Source organism: Nycticebus coucang, chromosome 1 (assembly GCF_027406575.1).
Source record: "Nycticebus coucang isolate mNycCou1 chromosome 1, mNycCou1.pri, whole genome shotgun sequence".
Classification (NCBI taxonomy): domain Eukaryota; kingdom Metazoa; phylum Chordata; class Mammalia; order Primates; family Lorisidae; genus Nycticebus; species Nycticebus coucang.
In genome coordinates this window covers 99,056,097-99,083,414 of record NC_069780.1, presented here as the reverse complement: position 1 = coordinate 99,083,414, position 27,318 = coordinate 99,056,097, and the positions used below count along the sequence as shown (strand labels likewise).

The 27,318-nt window shown below is 37.1% G+C and overlaps 1 protein-coding gene across 12 annotated transcripts in view; it reads left to right on the top strand.

The window, feature by feature from the left end:
• TENM3 (teneurin transmembrane protein 3) overlaps nt 1-27,318 on the top strand; it is a 953,923-nt gene that overhangs the window by 722,265 nt on the left and 204,340 nt on the right. The gene's annotated exons all lie outside the window — the stretch shown is intronic.

Genomic DNA, 27,318 nt, shown 5'->3' with positions numbered 1-27,318 from the left:
CATTCCTTGTATCTTCTCGGACCACCATGGAATAAAAGTTGAACTCAATAGCAACAGGAAACCTTATACTCAAACAAAGTCATGGAAACTAAATAATCTTAGGCTGAATGACAGCTGGGTCAAAGACAAGATTAAGAAAGAAATCACCAAATTTTTGGAACAAAATGATAATGAAGACACAAATTATCAAAACCTGTGTAATTATGGGCGGCGCCTGTGGCTCAGTCGGTAAGGTGCCGGCCCCATATACTGAGGGTGGCGGGTTCAAACCCGGCCCCAGCCAAACTGCAACCAAAAAATAGCCGGGCATTGTGGCGGGTGCCTGTAGTCCCAGCTACTCGGGAGGCTGAGGCAAGAGAATCGCTTAAGCCCAGGAGTTGGAGGTTGCTGTGAGCTGTGTGAGGTCACAGCTCTACCAAGGGCCAGAAAGTGAGACTCTGTCTCTACACACACAAAAAAAAAAACTGTGTGATACTGCAAAGGCAGCCCTAAGAGGGAAGTTTATAGCATTGGAAGCCTTCGTTAAGAAAATAGAAAGAGGAAGCCACAACTTAATGGATCATCTCAAGCAACTGGAAAAGGAAGAACATTCCAACCCCAAACCCAGCAGAAGAAAAGAAATAGCCAAAATTAGGACAAAATTAAGTGAAATTGAAAACAAAAGAATCATTCAGAAGATCAACAAAACAAAAAGTTGGTTTTTTGAAAACATTAACAAAAGAAAAAAAAAACAACCTAACCAATAGAAATAGAAAAGTAAAATCTCTAATATCATAGATCAGAAACGATAAAGGAGAAATGACAACAGACACTTCAGAAATTAAAAAAATCCTCAATGATTGCTACAAAAATCTCTATTCCCAGAAATATGAAAATCTGAAGGAAATGGACTAATACCTGGAAGTACACAACCTTCCTAAACTCAACCAGAAAGAATTAGATATCTTGAATATACCTATATCAATCACTGAAATAGCATCATCAATATGAAATCTTCCAAAAAAGAAAAGTCAGGGATCAGATGGCTTAATATCCGAATTGTATCAAACCATTCAAGAGGAACTAGTACCTGTATTATACAACTTTTTCCAAAGCATAGAAAAAGAAGGAATACTTCCCAACACATTCTATGAAGCAAGTATCACCCTGATACCCAAACCAGAAAAGAATCCAACAAAGAAAATTATAGACCAATATCATTAATGAATATGAATGCAAAAATATTCAATGAGATATTAGCAAACAGAATTCAACAACACATCAAAAAAATTATACACCATGATGAAGTTGGTTTTATTCCAGGGTTACAGGGTTGGTTCAACATATACAAATCTATAAATATAATACATCACATCAATAAAATAAAAAAGACCATATGATTCTCTAAATTGATGCAGAAAAAACCTTTGATAATATCTAGCATCCTTTCATGATCAGAACTCTTAAGAAAATAGGCATAGAAGGGACATTTGTTAAACTGATAGAGGTCATCTACAGCAAACCCACAGCCAATATCATATTGAATGATGTAAAATTGAAAACATTTCCACTCAGATCAGGAACGAGGCAAGGATGCCCACTGTCTCCACTGCTATTCAACATAGAAATGGAAGTCTTAGCCATCACAATCAGGCAAGAGAAGGCAATCAATGGTATCCAAATAGGGTCAGAGGAGATCAAACTCTCACTCTTCGCTGATGATATGATACTATACCTGGAAAATCCCAGAGGCTCAACTTCAAAACTCTTAGAAGTGATCAAGGAATATAGCAGCATCTCAGGATACAAAATCAATACTTATCAGTCAGTAGCTTTTATATATACTAATAATAGTCAAGCTGAAAAAACAATCAAGGACTCTATTCCTTTTACAGTAGTGCCAAAGAAGATGAACTATCTGGGAATTTACCTAACAAAGGACATGAAAGAGCTTTATAAAGAAAACTATGAAACTCTGAGAAAAGAAATAGCTGAACAGGTTAACAAATGGAAAAACATACCATGCTCATGGCTGGGAAGAATCAACATTGTTAAAATGTCCATACTACCCAAAGCAATCTACAGATTTAATGCAATCCCTATTAAAGTACCATTGTCATACTTTAAAGAACTTGAAAAAATAGTACTTCTTTTTATATGGAATCAGAAAACACCTTGAATAGCAAATACATTACTCAAAAGTAAGAACAAATCAGGAGGTATCATATTATCAGACTTCGGGCTATACTATAAATCTATAGTGATCAAAACAGCATGGTACTGGCACAAAAACAGCACGGGAGATTTACGGAACAGAATAGAGAACCAAGAGATGAACCCAGCTACTTATCATTTGATCTTCAACAAGCCTATCAAAAATATTCAGTGGGGGAAAGACTCCCTGTTTAACAAATGGTGCTGGGTGAACTGGCTGGCAACCTGTAGAAGAATGAGATTGCACCCCCACCTTTCACCATTAATAAAAATTGATTCTCACTAGATAAAAGATTTAAACTTAAGACATGAAACTATAAAAATACTAGAAGAGAGTGCAAAGAAAACACTTGAAGATATTTGCCTGGGGGAATATTTTTTGAGGAGGACCCCCCCACACACACACCTGGGCAATTCAAGCAACACCAAAAATACATTACTAGAATCTGATCAAACTAAAAAGCTTTTGCACAGCCAAGAACACAGTAAGTAAAGCAAACAGACAACCTTCAGAATGGGAGAAGATTTTTGCAGGTTATGCTTTCCACAAAGCATAACTAGAATCTACAGAGAACTCAAACTAATTAATAAGAAAAGAGCAAAAACCCCATTTTTACATGGGCAAGAGACTTGAACAGAAACTTCTCTGATGAAGACAGGTACATGGCCTACAAATACATGAAAAAATGCTCGTCATTCTTAATCATCAGAGAAATGCAAATTAAAACCACTTTGAGATATCATCTAACTCCAGTTAAGATTAGCCCATGTCACAAAATCCCAAAACTACAGATGTAGGCATGGATGCGGAGAGAAGGGAACGCTTCCACACTGCTGGTGGGAATGCAAGGTAATACATTTTTGGAAAGTAGTTTGGAGAACACTCAAGGAACTAAAAGTAGACCTACTGTTCAATCCTGCAATTTCCTCTACTAGGTATATACCCAGGTGATCAAAAATTATTTTACAAGAAAGACATTTGCACCAGAATGTTTATTGCAGCCCAATTCATAATAGCCAAGACATAGAAACAGTCCAAGTGCCCATTGACCCATGAATGGATTAACAAATTGTGGTATATGTACACCATGGAATACTATGCAGCCATAAAAAGATGGAGACTTCACATCTTTTATGTTTACCTGGATGGAGCTGGAACATATTCTTCTTAGTAAAGTATCTCAAGAATGGGGGGAAAAGTATCCAGTGTACTCAATATTACTATGAAATCAATATATAATCACCTACACACTCATATGAATGGCAAAACATAACTATAGTCCAGAAAGTAGAAGGGAAGAGGAGAGGGGGGGAAGGGAGGGGGAACATGGGAGGAGGGGGAGTTTTGCGGGGGACCTCACCTAATGTGCATGATGCAGTGGTACATTTCAAAACTATTAACAAATGAGTATAAATGTGATGAACGTGTTACTTAGTTCAATGTAAGCATTTCACATTGTATATTGAAGCAGTACCCTGAACCCCATAAATGCATCAATGTACAAACTTACGATTGAAAAAAAAATAATTTAAAAGAAAAAAGAAATAAAACCTGCTGCTTAGCAGCTGGGCCAGTGGCTCATGCCTGTAACCCCAGCACTCACACTTGCCTGAGCTCACTAGTTCTAGCCCAGCCTGAGCCACAGCAAGACCCCCATCTATAAGAATAGCGGGTGTTTTGGTGGGCACCTGTAGTCCCAGCTACTTGGGAGGCAGAGGCAAGAAAATCACTTGAGCCCAAGAGTCAGAGGTTGCTGTGAGCTGTGATACCATGGTACTCTACTAAGGACTATAAAGTAAAACTCTTTCTCCAAAAATAAAAACTTGCTGCTTGACCTTAAAAAATAAAAAAATAAAAATACCTTTATCATGCCTAACGTTTCTCTAAGCCCTCATTGATCAAACACATTTTCAATAGCATGAAGTACTATTTTTATTGATTATTCCCTTGAAATGGTTGGGCTCCATCCTTTCCTTACCGGAAGCATCTCCTTCTTGCAGGTGTTCATGGCTTCCTTCTGCTGTCCGTTCCTGCTCCAATATGTTCTTCACCTCAACTGATTGTACTAAACATCGTGTGGGTTATATAAACATAAGGGCCTTATGATGAAAAGAACCTTAAATGGGGTCTGTCTTATCCTCAGAAATCTTTTCTAGAGGACCTCTGGTGTAAAATTTTCTGATCTTTTTTTTTAAACCATGGGATGGGGATGAGCTACTTGATGAGGCAGCTTGTTTTGATTTTTTAGCCAGCTTAAAGTATTGGAAAGTTCCTCCTTGTTGGTCTTCTGAATCCCTCCCTTTCACTTCTCTAAGAAACAAGTCTAGTCTTTCTTCTAAATGACAGTCTTTCAGCCTTTCAGCAAATAGAAGAATACATGTCTTCACAACCTCAGTTCTCCTCTTCGTGAGGCTGAATGAACAGCCCCACTTCCTTCCTTGTCTTATTTGTTCTGGTATCCCTAGGACTACCACGGTTCCTGGTGCAGAGTAAATATTTAATGCATATTTGTTTTGTGGATTAATGAATGGTTAAAGTGCCTTATCATTACAGCATTGCTTTGGTTCCGGTTTCATAATCTGTAAAGGAAAGCACCAAAGCATGTCCTCCATCTGGCAGGTGATCAGCAGTCACTCCAGCAATGACATAACATCTGTTTCTCTCCTCTTTTAGGTTCCCAGAAATGTCAAATACTTCTCTGCCAGGGTAATTTTGAAATATACGAGTTTATTTTCTCCCCTTGCTTTCATATCTGTTGTTTCTGAACAGCACATTTTAGTATAAATGTCTTAAATGAATATGTGCAGTCCTGTTTATCTCCTGTGGTTGACACATGGCCCATTTTGTTTTGTGTTTGTACCCACAACATGCAAAAAAGTCGCAGTTGGCATGAGTATTCACATATAATTTGGCCAATATTAGAATAAAACAATAAGACTTTATTAATATGCTTGGACATTTCGTTAGTGTAGACACCATACTTGTATTGCAGTTTATAACATGCTCATCCTGCTGGAAAAGGACGGAATTATAAAAGATGTTCCTGATGAAACCATAGTCTTAATTACTATCTATTTTTGTTTATTCATCTATCCCTTAGAGTTTTTTCTGACCTCTAAGATAATAGGATCAAAAAAGTTGAGAAAGTAATAAATCAGTGTTTTCTGGTTTCATGAAGATTGAGGATATATACAAAATTAGATGTAGATTTTAGTTACATCCACACATGGTTACTATGAATAATCAAGAATTTTCTGTCATGGAATTTCTTACAATTGTGGTTCAGAGCAGCTATTTCAAGTCCTCTCTAAGAGTATATTAAATTACTGTGCACCTTTGAAATCAGTGTCCCTCATACCACTTGTCATTTATCAGTATGTTTTCAACCTTAGATCACAGTGTATTTTTAGAGTGCCCGTTAAGCATCCAGATGACTCTCTAATAAGTAAAACACATTTCTGTGTTATGTACGCATAAATGGATTAGATGTCTATACTATTCTGCTTTAAAGAAAACTTTTCTTGACATTCTTTGAGAGGGGGGAGAGAGAAACAGTGGGATTTCCCCATCTGTTGAGTAATTATTAGCATGTAGGACTGAATTCTTCTTTTTCCAACCTAACAGCAGCTGGTGAATATACTTGAAGGGCCCCTTAATTATTGCGTATTTCAGTAGACTGCTAAGGATTTAGTTACCTTGTCCCACCACTCTGATCAAAGGGCACTGATTTACTTTGTACCCCATTGTTACTGAAAGAATTCCTTATTTGACTGTTAGAAGGTCAGACAGGGTGGCTTTCTCTGATTTCATCATGCCTCTGAGAATAACCTCTGCTACCAATTATGTGTTGCTGGGATGACCGATAAGATACCCCGGGGCTGCTTTCCCTTGGCTTTAGTGCGTGTTTGCTTTTGTCACTTACATTGCTGAGCCAAAGGTGTTTTAACGTTCATATGATATTTGGCATCAGCGAAAAACAAATTCAGCAAAATGAACAGATTTTCTCTGTTTTAATATGATTTGCTAGTGTTACCCAGAAATACATCCGCCATGAGGTAGGCATGCCAATCCAAGGCTTTAATTCATTATGAGGGTTTCCTTGTTGTTGGCTTCATGACTGCTTTTGCAACCGTGGAATAAAATCATAACCTGGCATAACATGCAGGCCAGGGACTGAACAAAGCTAAGCTAGTGCACAGAATTTTGGCCCTTCCACAGGCAACAGTAAGAATGACTGAATACAAAAGTAAAATTTTTACTGTTTCCAGATAGATCAAATACAGAATTACCATGCTTGTGTTGTTTGTTCCTTACTTCTAAACTGTAAAGCACTGTATCAAATGGGCGAATGGCTCAGCTGTCCAGGGAGCTCTTGTATTTGGCAGAATGGGTGCTCTGCCTTTGTGTTGAGGCTACCAACTGAGTATCAATTTGAATTTACGGAGTGGAGTCAGGCAGGCTAGGGCTTCACACGACACAGCTGGTCTGGCTGGTCTCGGTCCTATGTGACCTTCCTGACTTCCATCCTTGTTCTGTAAATTCAGCTTTCACCCTAAAAGTGTATATCTAGAGAAGTTTAGGACCACTGATTAAGAGGATTAACTTTTGAATTAGAAATGCTGTTTGGGGTCATGGGTTATGCTAATTATTATTTGCTAGGTGTCATGGGTTATGTCGATTATTGTTTAAGATAAGGGTTAATTGTTTAAGATGAGGGTTAACATGGTTTTTACGTTGAATTTTTATGTATAAAACTGTGGTTTTGGAAATGGAAGGGCAGAACAGTTTCGGAGAGACTTCTCTAGTCCTTCTACAGAATCACTGGCCTTCTGATCATAAAGCTCATTGGACCAGTTCCCATCTCTGCTTATTGGCTGGACAGTGAAAGGTGGCCGGACCCTCTTCCTCGGGTAGCATCATGTCTGTATAATTAACAAGTTTTTGGATCCAAAGCTGCTTTCCCAAGTATTAGATATCAGAATCTCTTTGAACTCTCTTCAGGGCAGATATATGATGTACTGTGTACCCAGGACACTGTTCTTATCTGTAGTATTTCCTTACTTTCAAGATTACATTTACTGGTGTCTATATAGTGACGTGTCTACAAACTTATTATATAAGTTATATAATTGTTATATAAAGAAGGCCATATTCTTCTTTACTATGATGACATTTCCCCCAAAAAAATATATTGAAGAAAGAAGCATGTGCTACTCACATCCTAGAAAGTATATGTGGATTGGGAAATGGAGAAAAAAACAAGTGCTAAATAAAAAAGTAAATATAAAGACACAATCTAGTTGATTTCCTGGAAATTTAAATTTAGGTAATAGAGCTCAAAACAGAGTTTGCTTTTTAGAATTTGTTCACTTTTAACTAGCGAGGCATTGTGGTAGGCACCTGTAGTCCAGCTACTCTGCAGGCTGAGGCAGGAAGATCTCTTGAGCCCAAGAGTTGGAGGTTGCTGTGAGATATAACCACAGCACTCTACCCAGGGCAACAGAGTGAGAATCTGTCTCAAAAATAATAATAATAATAATTTTTTTTGTTCACTTTTTCATGATGGAAATAGGATATATTGTGTTAAGATTTTTAATTTCACTGTCTCTGTTGTCAAAGTAAGTTTAATTCCTGTCTCTCCTGCTAGTGTCAGCCATCGCTGTCTCTCACCTGGACTTCCGCAGCAGCATCCTCTCCAGGCTGTCTGCTTTCCCCCTTGGCGCCCTTCCTTTCCTCCCACACCTACCCCATCTGCTCTCTACATAGTGGCCAGAATGATTCCTTTAACGTATGTTATGTCACTTATTTCTTCATAACTTGCCCGTATCTGCCCATTTCACTCTGAGTGAAAGGGAAAGTTGTCAAGATCTTACACCTCTGAACCGCCTCTCCTACTTCTCACTGTTTCTAGAATGTCCCACGCACAATGTGCAGTCTTGCCTAGGCCTGTGTGCTGGTCAGTCCCTTACGTGGAGTACTCTCCAGCCCCCTTTCCCCCTGTGGAACTCTCATCTACTTCACGGAGGCTTCGCCCAGTGAGGCTACCTTGATGTCCCTGTTTATAATCATAGCCCCCAGTCCACACTCAGAGATTTCCTCTACTGTATCTTTTTTTCCTAAAGCACTTGTTTACCATGTTGCCATATATTCTGTAAAAATTATTTACTGCTTTCACCCAATAGAATATAATCCTCAAAAAAAAAAATCACACACATAAATAGGCTTGGGTTTTTTCACAGAGGTAACCCAAACATCTAGAACCATGCCTGGCACATACACGTACATCCTAAGTGCTCAAAATGTGTTCCTTCAGACAATACATGGGATCAAAAGGACTGGTAAAGTTAGACAGTTGGTTTTATGGGGAAGATAAGAATTCAGTACAGATCTGTTGAATTTCAGAAACAAGCAGTAGAGCTTTGGAAAGAGGATAGGGCTTTATACTGAAGGGAGTCGTGTGCGTCTAATTTATCCCACTCCACCATCAAACTACGTTCAAAATTTATTACTTTTCACCACCTCTGCCCTGGTCACGCACACAAACCATACTGATCTCTCTCCTGGGTTATTACCGTGGTGTCCCCTTACCCCTCACACACCTTCAGCTCAACACAGTGAGTTGGGAGGCAAGGATCCAGGGAAGATGCAGAAGAGAAGGAATAATTAATGAAGAGGCATCTGAAAGGAGGTTGGAGAAGCTTATCTCAATAAAAATAGAATGAGAAGGAGCAAGGCTGCCTTTTCTTTAGAATTTGGGGGGAATGGCATAAGATCAAGAAAGTGAGTAATTTTACCACCATTAGAATGATGCATAAGGATTTGGTATGGTATAAGCAAGCACTTTGGAGAAGTATTGGACAGTTGTTTATAAAGTCAAACATTTGTCCCATGACCCAGTGATTACACTCTTAAGTATTTATCAAAAAGATATAAAACCACATGTTATGCAGCTTATTCATAATAACCTAAAACTGGAAACAACTCTAATGCCCATCAACAGCAGAATAGATTATGATATATTTATACAACAGAATAATAATAAGTAATAAAAAGCACAAATGCTATGCATAATATGAATGCATCTCAAAAACATGTTAAGCAAAATAAACTCTTTCTTTTTTTTTTTTTTTTTTTTTTGTAGAGACAGAGTCTCACTGTACCGCCCTCGGTAGAGTGCCATGGCATCACATGGCTCAGAGCAACCTCTAACTCTTGGCCTTACGCGACTCTCTTGCCTCAGCCTCCCGAGCAGCTGGGACTACAGGCGCCCTCCACCACGCCCGGCTATTAATAAACTCTTTCATTAATTTCAAAATAGTTACTGTGTGATTCCGGTTACATCTCATACACATGCACCTGCACACACTGACGTCAGTGAGTACTCTCTGGTGTGGAGGAGGAGGAGGGAGTCATCTGCACATGGGCACAGGGGACTCTTTGGGTGAAGGAAATGTTCCTTACCTTGTTTGGGATGGTTGTGAGACAGATGTACACAATTACCAAATTTGTCTAACTGAACTTTTAAGGTCTATGAGCACATATCATGAAATTCTGAGATAAACAGGAAAGAAAATGTGATAACTCAAACCCAATGGCCCAAATCTTAGCAAAGTAGAATACCAAAATAATTTCCTGAGCTTGATACATGAGTGACTGGATAGGAGGATGAGAAAAAACTGAGAGGAGCTACTTTAAGAAATGTGATACTGGCTCAGCGCCCATACCTCAGTGGTTAGGGTGCCGGCCATATACACCGAGGCAGGCGGGTTCGAAGCCAGCCCAGGCCTGATAAACAATGACAACTGCAATAAAAAAATAGCCATTGTGGCAGACACCTGTAGTCCCAGCTACTTGGGAGACTGAGGTAAGAGAATCGTTTGAGCCCAAGAGTTTGACGTTGCTGTGAGCTATGACGCAACGGCATTCTACCGAGGGTGACATAGTGAGACTGTGTCTCAAAAAAAAAAAAAAACAAAAAAAGGACAGCAAGTCAACAGTAGAAAACTGAAGTATTAATGAACAGAAGTGGGACCCAGATGAAGCAGACAGTTATGACTGTGCCACTGTGCCAACAGTCAACGTAATTTTGTGATTACAGGCAAATAAACATGTTAGCTGCTAATTAGGAAGTCAGACAGTTAGAGTCTAGGGTATTTGTGTTTTTCTGGAAGCCTTCTCCGAAAAATGAAGTTTGAACTGTGCCTTAAAGAATAAGTTGAATTTTCCTAGGTGGAAAGTGCAGCTAGGATATATTGGATTAAATCAAATGCATTATTAAAATTAACTCTGTTTCTTTTTATTTTCTTTAACTTGGCTGCTAGTAAAATTTCTAATTCCATGTGTGCCTCACAATGAATTTCTTTTGAACAGTGCTGGCCTTGAGGCGTAGAGATAAGCTGTTGACATAATTGAGGCAAAGATGCTGGGTCCTTGACTAGGACAGCGGCAGTAGGGATAAAGAGGAGCAGGAAAATTCAGGAGAGATGTCCCAGGAGAGAATTGACTGGCGTAGGTGAATGGAGACATTTGGCAGGGGAAGGCTTATAGAGCAGGACACATCAAAAACCGCGCCAAGTCGTCTATAATAACTTAGGTAATTTTGACTGGGCAGGGATGCCATATTCATGTGCCACATTAGAGAAAGCACAGGAAAGAAGCAGCAGGTTTGCCAGGATAGGGCAGAAAGAGTAACACCAGGTATTAAATCCCAGGCACTTGTCACAATTAAATCATTTTAATGTCTGTGTAGTGTAAGAAATGCAGACTCCGTGTTTAGCTCCGTCGAAGATCAGTCAGCTAGAAAGTGGTAGAGCTAGGATTCAAACCCACGTCAGCGGTGATCGTAAATGATTTTAAAAGTTGGAAAGGGCTGATGAGCAAACAGCAGTTTGGGTTCTACAGGTAGCAATTGTGTGTATGTGTCCTGAGTCCCATTATGAGAGCGTCTGTGCCCAAATTATAGATTGCCGTGACAGCTGCCAGGCTGATCTGGCACAGGGTAAGCAGAAAAGGCGAGATTTCATTTTGATGATTCTGAGCTCAGTGGTAGATGACAAAATCTGTACCTTTCATCCAGACAACTCCAAATAAAGAAGAGGAAAAGGACAGTGCCCAGGGTAAACACAATAAGTAACAGCCATTGTTCTTACTGTCTTAGAAGTGTAAAGGCACAGATTACAGTGAGGACACGTGCAGGTGTGCTTTAAAAATATTTCTTTACAAGTATACTTTTTCTTTGTGTTCTCTTGTCTTTTAAGACATGAAGGGTGGGGAAGATTCCAGTTAATTGAGAATTCTAGTTGGTTTAGATTTTCCTGGTAATACATTTTTATAATATGTTTCAAACAATATAAATTTCTGCTAAAAAAGTAATTATGTTAGGGTGGCACCTGTGGCTCAACCATTGCTTGATGTGAATGTTTTAGAAGGTTTATTCCCTTCCCATGTACATAATTAACAAACAAAATAGCAAAATTTCAAACAATGTAGCTTAATTATTAATTTCTATGAACCAAAAACCGAAGTCCATTCTGGCACTCAGCAATTAATGGTCTTTATGGCCCTTTTTAAAACACAGTGTTTGAAAAAAATAAAATAAAAAATAAAACACAGTGTTTGGACTGACTCTTGAGTGAGTTGCGTGTTTTATGTACAGCTAAAAGCCAAACATTAGTCTTGCAATGAAAACATTGTTGTAAAGACAATTGCTCATCAAACACATTTGTCTTTTCAGCCAAACTTAAGTGGCTATCACTTTGAAGGGAGATATTTAAATGCCAAAAATAACAATATAATACTTTAGTGTACTGAGTTACTTATTAAAGTACTTCCATGCTAATCCGTGGCACAGGTCTGGATTTAATTAGCGGTACCTGCAGAAATGCAGTATCCTGAGATAATTCCACAGCTGAATTGATCTTAATGATAGCGTGGTTTATGTTCAGATGCCCACTCATTTGCACCTATTTTCAGCCTATGAAGGGCAGTAGAAACGGTTGCCCTAAGATTTGATAAAGAGGCTTGAGTTCACATAGCATCTCAACTTCATTGTTGGTGGCTGTATGATTTAGGGTTTTGAGTAATTTTCAGGATCTTGTTAGGGGCCGAGAGTGCCATAAAGATTAATGATACTTAAGGGAGGAGGTCAGTGAGTCAATGGGAGGGGAAGTTATGAGAGATTCTCAGAGTCCAGCTCTGTTTTTTGCTGGTTCTGCTTAGGTCAAACAGTTATTTTTAAAGTCTCATTTATTAATCATATATTATTGATTACAAATTGTGTTAGATATTATGTCAATGAATTTCATCCTCCTTTAACCTCCAGAAGTAGTAGTTGTTAATTCACATTTTCTACATTAAAAAAATGAGGCTGAGAATTTCGAAGGCAAGCGTGCCAGACTCCCCAGACAGGGCTTACTTTTTATCTCTCAGCATTGCTGGTGTTTGAGGAGGACTTACTTGAATGATGACACTTGTTGGAATATAGCCAATAATTTGCATGTATATACTCTTATGAAATAGAGAGATTATACTCTTATGAAATAGAGATATTAACATAAATTTATCAAATTAATTTAAAATATTAATTTTGAAGGGTTTCTGTCATTTCTTTTCAAAATATTCAAGTTATATTCCTGAGAACAATACTTAAATAAGTGTTTTGACACAAGAATCAAATCCTTCAATGATATATTTAGGATAGCATCACACTCTTATAGTGGTGAAATTCTGTGTGATACCATCAGAAATGCCTATTTATAAAGGCAGTGATATAATAAGAAACGTAGAAAATTCAGTAAATTTGTATTTTAGCCTAGTTTCCCATACTGAATGAATTTAGCAAATATTTAGGACTTCATAGCAGTGTATCAGTTAAAATTTCTGAATATTTTCTAAAGGATTTGCAAATGGATGCTAGAGAAACAAATATAGGAAACAGTATTGAAGCCTTGTGCCAGAAAATGTTATGTTTTATTTATTAATAAAAATACTGAGATTCATATTTGACACATTATTGAAACAATTGTACTTAAGCAGAAATTCTTTTCACAGTGGTTATTATTGCTGCTTTTTTTTTTTTTTTTTTTGTAGAGCCAGAATCTCACTTTATCACCCATGGTAGAGTGCCATGGCATCACACAGCTCACAGCAACCTCCAACTCCTGGGCTTAGGTGATTCTCTTGCCTTAGCCTCCCAAGTAGCTGGGACTATAGGCGCCCACCACAACACCCAGCTATTTTTTTGTTGCAGTTTGGCCGGGGCCGGGTTTGAACCCGCCACCCTTGGCATATGGGGCCTGCGCCTTACTGACTGAGCCACAGGCGCCGCCCTATTGCTGCTTTTTTTAGAGAAGAAAATAGTTGTTTTGTTGTTCAGGAAAAAAAATAGAGTATGATAAAATACAAAAACTAAAATTATTTTTTTTTTTTTTTTTGAGACAGAGTCTACTTTGTCACACTCTGGTAAAGTGCTGTGGCATCATAGCTCACAGCAACCTCAAACTCCTGGGCACAAGCAATTCTCTTGGCTCAGCCTCCCAAGTAGCTAGGAATCATAGGCACCTGCCACAAAGCCTGGCTATTTTTTTTTTTTTTTTTTTTTTAAGACAGTGTCTTGCTCTGGCTCATGCTGGTCAAGCAATCCACTCGCCTCAGGCTCCCAGAGTGCTAGGATACAGGCATGAGCCATCGCTCCTGGCCTTAAAACTGTTCTTAAAGGAATTTAGCTAAAAGTGTTTTCCATTGCATTTCAAACTTAGAAAAGTATTTTAATTCAAAAAAGGCTTCTTAAATAGGCCACCTCCTCCATTCAAGGCTTAAAATGTTTTCTCATAATTGATCCAAAGTCCTATAATTTTTTATTACAATAAACTTGACAATCTAGTTTGGTTATATGAAGCTAGAAACTTATATTCCTTCACCTGCCTCTTTCCAAACTTTAAAATGACTAGTCATGTCACATTGATCCCCATGACATGTGGATTTCTACACTTATCAGAATTGCAATTTGCCAGGGCTTTATTATTTATTATTTATTTATTCATTAATTTATTTTCCTTCCAGAAAGGATACTCTAGGCAGGGCTTACTTATAGATTGTTGTCATTCGGTATGCATTACTTCATGCATTTATTTATTGCCACCTCTACTAAACTGTATTTGTGAAACTTCTCTTTTATTGGTTCCTTGCTTTAGAAATGAAGGAGGCAGCTTAAGCAAATGAACTCTCCTTTAAATCAAGAATTATTTAAAATGTTAAAGCATTTCATTGAGCCATTTATAGACCTTATCTATATATCTATTTTAACTCCAACACATTAAAATATGTTATCTTTGCCTTTCTGATAGCAATTTCAAATTTTAGATTTATAGATAAACCTTTAATTTTAAATGGTAAATCACCTTTTAATACATCTAAAATTGGTTACTCTTTTTTTCATTTGTCTCTTCCCCTAACGTGCCACTCACTGTCCTGTTGTAAATCCTCCTTCCCCATAAGATTTGGTTGTAATAAGGTAAACTTCTCAGTAAAATTTATTAAAAAAAAAAAAGAAAAAACTTTACTGTGCAATTATGGATGATTTATTCTACTCCAGAATTGCATTTTATTCTACTCACAGACATAGAGCCAGATGTTGCCTTTTTCTTAAATGACTTTTACAGAAAAGCCTTAAATTTGGCTGTGTCTATTGGGCCATCTCCCCAACTTTTGCTAAACTTGAGGCAAATACCAACTTTATCATTTTGGGCTTTATATCTAATTTATAACAAAGGATAAGAAAAATTCTTTATTAAGGAAGCAATTGACAAATTTGTTTAAAACTGGTCAGCATAGACACACAGTAAAATTGCCTAGAACACACACACGCACATACCAGGAATACAAGTTAAACTGGGGCAGGGAATATTACCATTGTCTTTCTGGTACTTTGCAAAATGATACCATTGGGAAGAACTCTGCAAAAGCTACAGGGATCTCTTTGTATTATTTCTTAAAACTTAACATTGAAATGTGTGTCTACAGTTGTCTCAAAAAGTTTGCCAGAAAAAAATCTGGCTGACAAACTTTTTCTTAAAGACTCGGATAAATATTAGAGGCTTTTTCAGGGTCATGAGATGGAAACTGCCCAAATCCTTCAGTTCATAGCATGAAAGCAGGCAATACATAAATGAGGGGATGGAGCTGTGTTCTTAGGAAACCGTATTTACAAAACAGGTGGCAGTGGAGTGTAGTTCTGACCTCTGGTTTAAATAGAAACACAAGCTTTTAATATTCATCTGTGACTTCCTTCAAGGAAAAGATAACAAAAGCTAATTATGTATTTATAATGCTGTTATTTGCAGCTTATTTTTTTGTACTTATAATTTTCTTAACTTGCTTGAGTATTGCATGAGTATTTAGGCATAAAAAATAATACTTGTTTAATTCTAGAAAACGCTATGGTAGTATTATGCTTCTCTATTTTGGGAAATCCAAATAAGTTAATTTAAAATTACTTGTTGTAGAAAAGTACGAAATTCTTCTTGGACAGAGCCTGTATTAAACCAAGAAATACCATGGAATTTTAATCTTAAGATTTTTATCCCTAAACAGGAATAAGAATCAAAGAGTAAGGTTGTAAGTTGAAATAGTCATTTTCTGTGCTTTGCCTCATTTTTATTTATTGTGTTCCAGAGTTAAATGTCCTGTTGTATTTAGTTATTTTCATTTTCAGGGTATGATAAAGCTTTGCCTTAAACAGAGTTCAGCTTTAAGTGAGAGTGCTCTCAAGCTTATGTTCAGGCAGTGTCAAGAAAATTCACTGCATAACTTCTTTTTTCAGTCTATTTTGTTGTTGTTGACTTTTGCTTCCTCCCCGCCCTGAGACATAAGGAGCAGGTTAAATAAAGTTTCCCATCAGTAACAAGTTTCTTCTCCTAGTATGGTTCTCTTCTCTTTTGCTGCTTCCATCTGTTTTTAATATGACTGTAGGAAAACCTCTTAAACAGAGTATAAAAAAGAAAAGAAAGAAAGGTGTTTTATTGTTCAGGAATAAAAATAGAGTACTGTAAAATACAAAATACTAAAATAAACCCTTCTTAAAGGCATTTAGCTTTAAGTATTTCCCACTGCATTTCAAACACAGAAGTATTTTAATTCAAAAAAAAGACTTAAATTCTTGAACAAGCCGACTCCATTCATGGCTTAAAATATTTTCTCATGATTGATCCAAAGTCCTAGAATTTTTTATTAAAATAAACTAGACAATTTTAGTTTGGTTGTATGCAGCTAGAAACTTACCCTCTTTCATCTGCCTCTTTCTAGTCTTTGAAATGTCTTAGTTTTATGTCTTAGTGATGTGGGCTCTTACAAACCAAAGTGGACTTACATTTCTGGCTAAAAGAAAAAAGTTCATAAACACTTCAGTGCACTAGTGAGAGAAAAAGAAATCGTCCAATAACTGCAGCTTAAGGGAAACATAAGCTTATCTCATGCAGATTCCCTAAATGTTGAGACTTGGGTGGACCCATAATGATGTAATCTTGTGATGTTACATAACCGTGAAAGATAAAAGATATTTCTTTTTTACTTCCAATTAATAAAAAGGTACATATAATTAGGTTATCATTGTTTGCATTTATAAGGTAAAGTCTAAGTTGCAATTGTGACCTTGACGCAGGATGTGCTGTACATCTGCACAGTGAATGTTTTTGGAAATTTTACACTTGACCCTCTTTTCAGCATCAGTTTATTCTACCTCTTAATTATCTCTGGAATCTAGCCCAACATCTTCATCCCCATTGCCAAGGCTTTCGTTTATGTTCTCAGCATGCCTTGCAAAAGGGACTGGTTACAAGCATGAACGACAAGGTCAGAGATGAATTTTATGAAGATTAGCAGCAGATTGGAGACTGGGTGTGTGGGGTGTACATGTGTGTATGTGTGTGAGGGAGAGAGAGAGAACGCTTTGTGTTGCGTCTGGGTAAGTGAAGGGTGATGAGCTGTTACCAAAGGAGTCTCCCAGCCCACATGCTTACAAAGAAGGTCATCATTTTACAGCCTAATTGCTGTCACGTGGTCCCTGTACCCTGGCAGAGCACTCAGGTTAATCTCCCTCTGACTTCTTTTCTCATAATAAATCCTTTCCAAGGAATCTCAGTGTGTCTTACCAAGTCAAATACACTCCTTTCACTTGGAGTTTAAAGTTATCAGTTGGCCCTGCTATACCTGTCCAGAGCTTTCTCTGAGCTCCTTTGTCAAGCACTGTCACTGATATCCCGTCTTCCTTAAAATGCTGCTTTGACTTTGCCATCTCTTAGCTTTTCCCTTCAAAGTTGAACTAAATGTCACCCTTCATTTTAAGACCTGCATACCAAACCCAGCATGAAGCAAATGCCTCCTTATTCACCTTCTATGTGTAGTTCAAATGTTATTTTACACCTGCCTGAGGTTTGTGTTTTAGCTGCTTCAAGTTTGGAAGTCCTGTCTCCACAGTTAGGGCCTAAGCTCCTGTAGGCCAGTCAACTTGCTGCTTTTCGTATATCCATAGTACTTAAATGCTACTGGGAACTAAAATTTGAACTGCTGGCTTGGCAGCAGTGAACCATTATTGCTTCAGGACAGGTAATAAGTTATGAAAATGAAATGTTAGTTGAGTACAGGATAGGTCACAGTGGAGAGAGTCATAGGCAGAGATGTCAGTATACAGTTTTTCACAAGGCTCAGATCTCGTTAACAATGATTTTTACTTAATTTAATAAAGGGGAGAGAGGGAGGGATAATGTTTAGATGGGGTATTGGGAGTACAGAGGCAGGGACATATTTAAAGAATATTTTCAATAAACTAACATAACAAACATATTATTTAGACATAAAGCATCAAAGAGTCACAATGTCATCAAACTATTGAGTAGCAAGTGGTGATCTCAATGGAAAAGTGATAATAGCTGAGAAGGAGGAGATTGGGTTGGGCAGAGGGTAAAAGAAGAATGATACGTTTTATTTAGGAAAGACTGGTAATGCACAGAGAGAAGATACACGTTCCTTTAACATTTTTTAGAATAAGAATAATGATATTACATTGGCTATAAAAGGATTTTTTAAATTGTATCTGTGTATTTGAAAACTTCTCTTTTTCCTCCCAATATGGATAGGCCATCTAGATGAATTTTCACAGATCCTACTTTGCACTGAACTTTAAAAATCTCAGTAGTTTGGCTCGATACCTGTAGCTCAGTGGCTAAGGCACCAGCCACATACACTGGAGCTGGTGGGTTCAAATTCAAATCCAGCCTGGGCCTGCCAAACAACGACAACTATAACCAAAAAATAGCCGGGCGTTGTGGCAGGCACCTAAAGTCCCAGCTGCTTGGGAGGCTGAGGCAACAGAATTGCTTAAGCCCAAGAGTTTGAGGTTGCTGTGAGCTGTGATGCTACAGCACTCTACCCAGGGCAACAGCTTGAGACTCTGTCGCAAAAAAAAAAAAAAAACTCAATAGTTTATTTTAAAGCAAGGTTGTTACAATGCTCTGCTGTAAGGAAAATTAACAGAAACATTCGTACTCATGTAATTCTGTTAGAAATCTCATTTCAAAAATTTTTTCCAAAATAATATGAGGGTACAAATTTTTAGGTTGCATTGTTCTCACTTCTAAGGGTAAAGTTCAAGTTGTAGTTGAGCCCTTCACCCAGGGGTGTACGGAAGGTGAGCTCCTGTTAGTCACTTTCTCTCTCTTCTCCCCTCCCAGTCACTAGACTATATTTGTGTGAGCCTGTAGTTGTTTATATATTGGTTTCATATTAGTATTGAGTACATTGGCAGTTTTTTACAAAAATAATTCTACCATGAAGACATTTGCAGCAAAACGTTTGTTGTAGTTTGAGTCAAAATTTCCAAGATATGGAAGCAACCCAAGTGCCCATGAACCCATGATGAATTGACTGTGGAGCACTATCCAGCTATAAAAAATGATGGAGACTTTGCATCTTTTGTGTTTACCTGAATGGAGTTGAAACACATTCAGTTTAGTAACAGTATCTGAAGAATGAAAAACATACCCCACTTCAAATTTAAATGAGAATTGGTGCCTGCTATGGAGGGCAGGACACACTGGGAACTGTGAGAAGGCAGAGGATGAAATCTTGGTTCAAATCTTGGTTCTTTCAAGAAAATTGCAGGCTATTGAGGTTTGTTTTGCTGCGACTGTTTCTGTTTTAAGTAGCATATACCTAACCTTGGGTACCAGTAGAGGAAAGAAATTAAATCTGAATCCATCTGAATTTTTTTTATATCACGCTATAGCCTAGGAAGTTTAATTAAAGTAAGTGGAGACAAAAGTAACTCTTTTGAGAGCTGTCATTTCTCTCAGTGGGACACTGTTAATAATGGAGTGAGTGCTACTTTAGAAGTTTGGTTCTTTTGTCTTCTTCTGATTTTTTTCTCTATTCTAAATAAAAGGGGAATAATGCATTTACAGGGAGATGCGTTACTAAATTCACTGTCCTCTCCTGTGCTGGTGTAATTCTTTGAAGAAATACCTCTTCTTGGCTCTATTTTTTCTTTCCCTGCTCTATTATTTCTTCCCCTTCCTGTTTAATTGTGAGTCAGTTGTACCGAAAACATTTGCAGGGTTCTGCACAAGGATTTTTCCCCCCATTAGGATGAAAACCAGGTTGTGATGTGACCATTTCATTGTGAGTGTAACTTTCCTTTTTGACAGCTCCATTAGACCTGCCAGGTTATAAATCTTCATATTTCTGCCTTGCCTTGAAATCCAAAGGTGTTTTTGTTATGCTAGTTTTGGTGAGCAACTGGCATGAATGGAGCACAGCAGACATCAGAGCCCTGTCCCAAACTTAACCTGTTTTCACTCAGTGCAAGGGAAAAATATTCCCTGCTAAGCCCGACCATCAGAGCTTTGACTGCCAATTATGTGTGGTGCATTTTCGAATTGAAACAATGTTTCTGACGTCGATTTTTATTTTTATTGGGATAGAAATGTGTTGGGGTATAGCTTGGATCTCACAATATTCATTGTTTGAAAGTTAATTAGTAATTTGTTGTTAGCTCATTTTCCATCTTGCTCAAATAATCATTTAATTGCATCTGTTACTTTTGATTTGAGTGAGTATTTTAAGTCAAATTATAAATTTATGGTGTGCTACTTACAATTGTGCTGACATACAAAAAGTGGATTACTAAACATGTTAATACATGTATAAATTAAACTTTGAATCTTTTTCTAATACTTGATTTTTATGACATGTATAAGGTTAAAATTTTTAAATTACTCAATTTTTTTTGACGTAACAGATAAGTAGGAAATAACGGAACGGATTTTTTTCAATATCAACTATTAAATTGTGTGACTTTCTTTTGATGACCTCACAGCAGTATAAAGGTGACAGTAATATATCAAAGTAAGAAGTGTAAGAGTACAGAACACTTCTTTATAAGCCAGAAGGCCACTAAGTTTTAATAATGCTGTCTCAAAGATTTGTCAGTAACTTGTGGTGACAATCAGAGATGAGCCTGTGGGATTGTGCTTTGTAGTACTGTTTGATTTGATAACTCTAATAATCCCTTAAGAATGTTAAAAATGTCTTTTGCTGACATTAGCAACCATTGTGAGTTTATAAAATAACCTGCCCACTCCAAGGTGTACTGTGAGGACAAGAAGAAAAGGAATGACATCTAGGGTCTTAAACTTTTTTTTAATCATTACTTTTAGAGATTTTTTTTTTTAGCCAATTATATTTTTGTGTGTTAGCATGTGAAATAGATGTACTTTTCTGTAGAAAATTAAAAAACAAGACAAAATACTGTACATGTACTAAAAAAGGGATTGAACTCTTTACAAAAGTGGAAAATAACATCCAGATTATTTTTTCATCTGTGTTTCCCTGTTTAAGAGGCAGTGCAGTTTAGTGTCCCAGTAGTAGAAGAATAATCCTGTTACCATTGCTGTGTGGGGGATTTCAGGCAGCGCTGACTATTAGATAGTACTCTGACCCCAGACTCTAAATAAGGCAAGCATTTCTTCCATTTAAAATTGGATTTCTGCAGTACTCTCGTAAAGCTAACATTTCTTCTTGATTTTCCTCTTGACAAGATGCCTGAAACAAAACCGACACAAAATAATTATTCCTTTATAAATTAGTATTGAAAGGTTGTTTTGTTTTGTTTTTAGACAGAGTCTCACTGTTGCCCATGCTAGAATGCTGAGGCCTCAGCCTAGCTCACAGCAACCTCAAACTCATGGGCTCAAGTGATCCTCCTGCATCAGCCTCCTGAGTAGCTGGGACTACAGGTGTCCAATACAACACCCAGCTAGTTTTTCTATTTTTAGTAGAGACGGGGTCTCGCTCTTGCTCAGGCTGGTCTCCAACTCCTGAACTCAAAGGATCCTCCCACCTTGGCCTCCCAGAGTGTTGGGTTTATAGCCACTACGCTGGGCCAGTGTGGAAAGCTTTGGAGTCATATTCTGTGACCATTGCCGATTTCTTCATTTCTCTGTACTTTCTCCCCACTTGTGAAATAGGAATAAGTATCTACAGCTTAAGGTGGCAGTGAGATTAAATAAGGTGATGTATGTTGGGCACACAGCATAATGAGTTTAATAAGTTTCAGTTGAGTGTTAATTTCTTTTGTAGATTCCACACCCACGTACCCCCAGTGTTTTACACTTAGGACCTATATAATTATATTGATTTTTAATAAATCCTTTTTGGAGTTAATATGCAATTAGTTTACTTATAGGAGATAACAGCAAAAAAACACTTAAAATGGAAGAAAATATGTCTCTTTTTTGTGTGTTTTTAGGTAAAGAGAATTATCTTTTTTTTTTTTTTTTTATTGTTGGGGATTCATTGAGGGTACAATAAGCCAGTTACACTGATTGCAATTGTTAGGTAAAGTCCCTCTTGCAATCATGTCTTGCCCCCATAAAGTGTGACACACACCAAGGCCCCACCCACCTCCCTCCTTCCCTCTTTCTGCTCCCCCCCCATAACCTTAATTGTCATTAATTGTCCTCATATCAAGATTGAGTACATAGGATTCATGCTTCTCCATTCTTGTGATGCTTTACTAAGAATAATGTCTTCCACTTCCATCCAGGTTAATACGAAGGATATAAAGTCTCCATTTTTTTAATGGCTGAATAGTATTCCATGGTGTACATATACCACAGCTTGCTAATCCATTCCTGGGTTGGTGGGCATTTAGGCTGTCTCCACATTTTGGCGATTGTAAATTGAGCTGCAATAAGCAGTCCAGTACAAGTGTCCTTATGATAAAAGGATTTCTTTCCTTCTGGGTAGATGCCCAGTAATGGGATTGCAGGATCAAATGGGAGGTCTAGCTTGAGTGCTTTGAGGTTTCTCCATACTTCCTTCCAGAAAGGTTGTACTAGTTTGCAGTCCCACCAGCAGTGTAAAAGTGTTCCCTTCTCTCCACATCCACACCCACATCACAAAATCTCAAAACTGAAGAGAATTATCTTTTAAGCCTCTAGTATTTTTGAGTATCAAGGGTTAAAGGAATTGTTTCAGAAATGTTGGAATGCTTTAAAAAATCAATTCTAGCTAATGGAGAGAATGTTTTAAAAGTGAACTATTGCCATTCCTTCAGTAAGCCACACACGGCAGGGAAAAAACGCAAGTAAACATGGAAGGAGAGACAAGCTCTTCCCTATGGAAGTACTGAGAATGGCCGTGAGTTGCCGTGGGGAATTGAGTTTGAAGAACCTCCCGCATGTGTGTTATCCCCTGATGTCTGGAGCCAGAAACGGAGCCTCTAATGTTAAATGTGCAGGGCGGAGCTGGAGAAGAATGTTGATCTGAATGTTCATATTTTTATTCTCTTATATAATAGACATAGTTGACAAAAGCCACATGTCTGTGAGATCTTTAGAGACCACAGCTTACTTGGGAGAGGGTCGCCAACCTTATCTTCCCTCAGCTGTGGAGATACTGCCCAAGGGAGACACAGCCCAGAATAAGTCCTTTGCCATTGCCCTTTACAGTGTTTTTAATCACTTGTTTTATCTTGACTAAATTGATATTTTATAAAGTGATAAAGCATGACAGGATATGAAACTTAGCAGCTTTAAACTCTGTGTGTTTTCTCTAAAGCACTAAAGAATTAAGAATTTTTTTTTTCAATTGGGAATAAAGACCTTAGAAATTATTACCTTTCCCCCTAATAAAAGGAACTGGGACTAGAATGTATTAGTGATGGAATTGGAACCTGAATGTGTTGATTTATGTTCAGAGTAAAAAAGAAAAAGACAAATATAAGAATTGTCTTTTTTTGTTTTCTCTTATAGCTCCCTAATTTTTATATATAAGGTTCCAATTTGGGATCTTTAATATGTGAAAATTACTTGGATTTTAAGTGTTTGAGTTTTAGAATTTTTGAAATTAATGTTAGAACACTAGATTGTTTTAAAAACAAATTAGTAATTATATTTTAATAATGAAACATATACTATTTTTGTGGGGGAGGGAGGACAGTCTCACTCCGTAGTACTGGGTATAGTGCTGTTGTGTTGTAGCTCACAGGAGCCTCAAACTGCTGGGCTCAAGCATCCTCCTGCCCCCCAAATAGCTATGATGTAGGTGCCTGCCACCACTCCCCACTTGAAACATCCCCTCTGCTGCATAAACCCAGTTGTCATTCAATGGTTAGTACTGTAGAAACTATGTCAAGTTATATTTTCCTTACTAAACAGATAATGTACAGGCTACTGATGAAGCCTTTGTATATTTATCACTTATTTTGCATGTATTATAATAGTATTATTTGCTTTGGGTTAAAGCAAATACTGTAGTTTCAAGACTGCATGTAAATGGGAATGCAGCAAGTTCAAATAGATGATTTTGTCAATAAGCAAATTTTTAATAATGTAAGTTTCACTTCAGTTTTAAGAAGATTTTCAACAGAAGAGCTTATTTATTGTAAACCCTAAGCAGTCTATTCTGAAACCTGAAAGATTTGTGAAAACAGCCTGCAATAAAAATCACACATGCTTCATAAAACACTACTTGATAGATATCACTTGCACCATTAAGAACTAAACGACAAAGGATGTAATTTCAGTTCTGGCATGCAATATTAATCGAAAGCCTTTAAAACATCTCACCGATGGGAACTATGACAATGTGACATTGAAGAATTACGAGCTAAAGGCATCTATCTTAATCAGATTTTCAAAGTTAGCACCATAAAATATGAAGTTGTTTCATTCATCTTCACATGTTCACATGTTTTGGTGGCAACACCATTTTCTAGTGTGTTGCTTAAATGCAAAGAATACAAATTCAGTGTTTAACAGCGTGAGGTAAGTAGACAGGGTTGAAGCAAATTTTGGACAGTACACCCTACATACTATTATCGTAGAATGATGCACATTTTTTTCATTTATGCCAGTGATATATGAAATGAACAGCCTAATATGATATGAAGAAATATTTTTAAAATATAATTAAGTATATATTTGCCTTTACAAATTTAGAAGTGAAAATAGAAGGTTTTTAAAGTCCTTCCTATAGAAAGAAATTATTTTATTTTATAGGCATACTAGTACATAAACATATTATTTTGCTTATGAAAAAGAAAATGGTAAAAAAAACTCTTATTTCTTACTTTTCTTATTTATTGGAATAAATGGGGAAAGCCTAGGAATGAATACCTTACATTGAAATAGCACTAGACAGTTTTTAAAATTTTTTGTTAAATCTCTTAATTCTCACAATTTTATATATAGGAGTGACTATTACCCCCCTGGTTACCAAGTTTTTGAAAAGGAGCTTAAAAGCCAGTTATGTAATATTATGGAATGAATACTTGTGTCCCCCCAAATTTATATGTTGAAGCTCTAATTTTTTATATTGAAATATATTTGGAGATGGGACCTCTGAGGAAGTAAGTACAGTTAAATGAAATTTGTTTTACAAGTTTTAACATTAAAATCTGATATAAATTCAAAGTTTGATATAAAGTACCTTAAGATGTTAATAGTTACAACTTAAGATACCATGCAGGAATTTATTTTAAAAATAAAAGTATTATTTTTAATATTTATAATGTAAGATATATGGCGACATATTTATGACATGAGTTAATATGGTAGGATTTTCGTAATATTCACATTTGATGTAAAGTGATTTACTGTACATCCTTTAAGTGTTTTATATGTATAACAATATCATAGGGTTTTCCATTGTTTTAATTTTTTTAATACTCATAACCTAATACATTTCAAGAGTTTATCATGTATTACCTAACATATAATTTTAAAACTGAAACATTTTAAACTTTATTACATGACCTCTATCCTACTTTCTTCCCAATTTAGAGGCAAAAACTAAAGCTCAGAAGTTAATTGATTTAGATGTCATTATGTTCAGTGTGAGCAAGTACTCAATCCTGTACTTCCAGTTTCCTTTTTTAATAATCTTTCTTCTATACCAGCCAGAAAGGAAGATGAAGACCTTACATTTTTCATATTAACCTGGATGGAGTTGAAGAGCATTGTCCTCAGTAAAGTATCACAAGAATGGAAAAACAAGTATCCAATGTACTCAATATGAATATGATACCAGTGGGTGAACAACTACATGAGAGAAAAACATAATTAAAATCAAGTGAGGGGAGGAGAGAGGAGGATCCATGTGCTCCCAATTAACAGGCATGATGCAGGAGTATATGGCACACCTTCTGGATGAAGGGCTCAACTAAAACTTGGACATAACTCACAAATGTAAACAATGTAATCTTCATCTGTGCACTCATATTAATCTGAAATATAAAAAATCCCAAATCATACAGCTAGTATGTTTCCCTCTTTATGTTGGCAGCCAGATTATTTAGAGCCAGACTTGTATCCCTCTTTAAAAATGTATAGAAGTATGCAGGAGGCTTTTATTTCCCCAGATTGTACTTCGATTCTAACTTTCTTTCTGGCCGTGTTAAACATCGTTTTTATCTTGTTTTGCTTTATATACTGACATTGTACCTTGAATAAGTTGGTGTAGATACATACTCTAGCCACTTATATCCTTTAGGTGCAGATCTCTGGAACTAGAACTGACCCTAACAGATTTTTGCTTCTGTTTGTAGTCTGTTGCAGAGTTTAAATTTCTTACCAGGATGGGTGCAATGCCTCACACCGGTAATCCCAGCACTCTGGGAGGCTGAGGCAGGAGAATCCCTTGATCTCAGGAATTGGAGACCAGCCTGAGCTAGAGCAAGACCCTGTCTCTACTAAAGACAGAAAAACTAGTCAGACATAGTGCGTAGTCCCAGCTATTTAGGAGGCTGAAACAGAACAATCGCTGGAGCCCAAGAGTTTGAGGTTACTGTGAGCTTGGCTAATGCCCTGGCACTCTCCCCAAGGTGACAGAGTAAGCCTCTGTCTCAAAATAGATAAATTTCTTACCTCCCACCCCGTCTCACTCAGACTCTGTATTTTTTTGTGTTCCACCAAATTTTAGATTGAACTTTGCTTTCATCATCTAACTTTGATTTATTGGCAGGACACTTGATTATGTAGACAAATCAAAAGAGGTTCCAGCAGACAGAGCACAATAGCCAGTGTAGACCATGGGAAAGAGCGTGAATCTACTTAGGGCATCTTGTACATTTCAGGTCCTCAATAAATAACTTGAGTAATGAGAGAGTGGGAGAGCCACAGTAATGAGGGAGAGCCACAGTGACATATTTTTGAAAACTTTATGGAAGATTTTCCCATGGGTTATGTTTTAATGTAAGAATTTAAAACATTCAGCTGAAATGTGATGACAATGGATCTTAAAATGAACTTTTGATTTGATGTCCATAATGCTTTATTTTACCCTTTATGCCGTGCTTTCACCTATTGTTGACTTAGCATATCCTAGAACGTAGGTAAATGGTGGAATGAATGGCTTAGTGTGAATGAGTGAATGGATTTCACTGAATCCTTAGACTTGATTTAAGACCTAGGTGGGATGGTACTGTTTCTCATATTATATGATACCTGAATAAGAAATCTTTCATGAATTTTAAACTGTTGGTTTCTTTTTTTCCCGACAATTACTGCTATAGGTGCTATTTTAGCCCTTTTGTTTCCTCAAAAGCTTATTTTAATCAGATTTAGACAACA